This window comes from Caretta caretta, chromosome 1 (assembly GCF_965140235.1).
Source record: "Caretta caretta isolate rCarCar2 chromosome 1, rCarCar1.hap1, whole genome shotgun sequence".
Lineage (NCBI taxonomy): Eukaryota > Metazoa > Chordata > Testudines > Cheloniidae > Caretta > Caretta caretta.
In genome coordinates, this window is record NC_134206.1 from 257,605,474 (window position 1) to 257,608,431 (window position 2,958).

Genomic DNA, 2,958 nt, shown 5'->3' on the forward strand with positions numbered 1-2,958 from the left:
TCTAGATCTTTCTGGAATTTGTCCCACTGCTCCAAGCATCAGCCATTAGAAAGTTCACTCAAACGCCGTGTTCCCTTCTCCCAGAGGTTGAATATAGTGCTTCCATGTCATTCTCAGCCCCTGCTGGCTTCAGACTGAGTCTGGAACCTGGATTCAGATTCCCTGTGTTGCATAATGCCAGTAGCCTACCTCAGTATGAACCAACCCCTCCTGAGATGTTTTTAAAATTTGCCCAAACATGCCACAAGCCTCAAACACAGCTAGAATCCAGGAGGGATTTGCACCAATTATTGTAAAATCTGGACTGCTTCCTAGAAGAAAACCCTGTTCCTTATTACAAACGAACCTGGAGCAATGTATTAAGCTCCGGGTTGGAAGCCAGGGATTCCTTGATTCCAATTTGGCCCCTCACTCAGCCCTGGTCTGCACTACGAGTTTAGGTCGAATTTAGCAGCGTTAGATCGATTTAACCCTGCACTCATCCATACAATTAAACCATTTTTGTCGACTTAAAGGGCTCTTTAAAGGCTCTTAAAGGGCTCGATTTCTGTACTCCTCCCCGATGAGGGGATTAGTGCTGAAATCTACATTGCCGGGTCAAATATGGGGTAGTGTGGATGCAATTCAATGATATTGGCCTCTGGGAGCTATCCCAGAGTGCTCCATTGTGACCTCTCTGGACAGCACTTTCAACTCAGATGCACTAGCCAGGTACACAGAAAAAGCACTGGGAACTTTTGAATTTCATTTCCTGTTTGTCCAGCGTGGTGAGCTCATCAGCACAGGTGACCATGCAGTCCCAGAATCACAAAAGAGCTCCAGCATGGACCGAATGGGAGGTACTGGATCTGATTGCTGTATAGGGAGATGAATCCGTGCTATCACAACTCCATTCCAAAAGATGAAATGCCAATACATTTGAAAAAATCTCCAAGGGCATGATGGACAGAGGATATAAGAGGGACCCACAGCAGTGCCGCGTGAAACTTAAGGAGTTCAGGCAAGCCTACCAAAAAACCAAAGAGGCAAACGGCTGCTCCAGGTCAGAGCCCCAGACATGCCGCTTCTATGATGAGCTGCATGCAATTCTAGGAGGTGCCCCTACCACTACCCCACCCCTGTCCATGGACAGCTGCAAGGGGGGAGTCTCACGCAACAGTGATGAGGATTTTGGGGACGAGGAGGAGGATAGCACACAACAGGTAGGCAGAGAAACCGTTCTCCCCGACAGCCAGGAACTGTCTATCACCCTGGAGCCAATACCCTGCCAACCCTCCCAAGGCGGGCTCCCGGACCATGAAGCCGGAGAAGGCACCTCTGGTGAGTGTACCTTTGTAAATATAATACATGGTTTAAAAGGAAGCGTGTTTAATGATTAATTTGCCCTGAAGACTTGGGATGCATTTGCAGCCAGTACAGCTACTGGAAAAGTCTGTTAACGTGTCTGGGGGTGGAATGGAAATCCTCCAGGGACATTATTAAGGGGACATTCAGAGGTGGCCATTCCTGCTGGGCTGTTTGCCTGTGACTGAAAAGAAATCATCCCCGCTTTTAGCCGCGCTGTGGCGGGGGGCCCGTTCACGCTGAGCTGTTCACATTTGGCTGGCAGGGATCTTCCCTGATACTAGTCACATGGTGGGAGGAGGGGTCATCCCAGAGAATTGAGGGGAGGAGGGTTAGTTGGGTTTGTGCTGCACGTCAACCCAAAAACTGTAGCCCCTCTTTTTAAATGGCCAACCCAATGGGTGCTTGGTATGAGGAGAGTACTGCTGTTTGAAACCATTCCCACATGTTATGAAGGTTGAAGAAGCCAAAAGACTGTGGCTTACCATGGTTGCCTGCAAGCCGAATTCTGTTGCCCGGTCCTGCCTGTGTGATCTCTCACACCAAACTGACAGGCCCTCAATATAAGAGGCAAAATGCAACCTTGTATAAAAAGCACATGTGCTATTTAATGTTAACAGCTTGGTTCACCATGAAAGAGTCTACCCATTGTTCTCTAAAATGTGTCTTTTTAAATACTACTCTCCTTTTTTTCCTCCCACAGCGGCAAATGTTTCAAAGCTCCCCCTGTCATCTCCATCCCAGAGGCTAGCGCAGATAAGGTGGTGAAAAAAATGCACTTGCGATGAAATGTTCTCTGAGCTCATGCAGTCCTCTTGCACTGAAAGAGCTCAGCAGAATGTATGGAGGCAAACAATGGTAGAGTCCAGGAAAGCAGAAAATGAATGCGAGGACAGGAGGGACAAGCAAGAGGAGAGGTGGCGGCAGTGTGATGAGAGGAGGCAGGATGCAATGCTGAGGCTACTGGAGGATCAAACTGATATGCTCCTGCATCTGGTGGAGCTGCTGAAAAGGCAGTGGGGGCACAGACCACCGCTGCAGCCCCTGTGTAACCACCCGCCCTCCTCCCCATAGCCTCCTCACCCAGATGCCCAAGAATGCAGGGGGTAGGGCCTCCAGGCACCCAACCACTCCACACCAGAGGTCTGTCCAAGCAACAGAAGGCTGGCATTAAATAAGATTTGAAGTGCAGTGTGGCCTTGTCCTTCCCTCATCCACCACCCCACCCAGTGCTTCCCTCCTCCTCCACCCCTCCTGGGCTACCTTGGCAGTTATCCCCCTATTTGTGTGATGAATTAATAAAGAATGCATGATTTTGAAACAATGACTTTATTGCCTCTGCAAGCGGTGATTGAAGGAGGGAGGGCAGTTGGCTTACAGGGAAGTAGAGTGAACCAAGGGGGTGGGTTTTCATCAAGGAGAAACAAACAGAACTGTCACACTGTAGCCTGGCCAGTCATGAAACTGGTTTTCAAAGCTTCTCTGATGTGCAGCACACCCTGCTGTACTCTTCTAACCGACCTGGTGTCTGGCTGTGCGTAACCAGCAGCCAGGCAATTTGCCTCAACCTCCCACCCCACCATAAACGTCTCCCCCTTACTCTCACAGATACTG

General features: G+C 49.5%; 1 long non-coding RNA gene across 1 annotated transcript; it reads left to right on the forward strand.

Moving 5' to 3' along the window:
* The first annotated feature begins 671 nt into the window (after window positions 1-671).
* Window positions 672-2,671, forward strand: LOC142070683 (uncharacterized). The gene is made up of 2 exons (XR_012666647.1): window positions 672-1,320; window positions 2,048-2,671. It is a non-coding gene; the product is annotated as an uncharacterized LOC142070683 (long non-coding RNA).
* The last annotated feature ends 287 nt before the right edge of the window (window positions 2,672-2,958 follow it).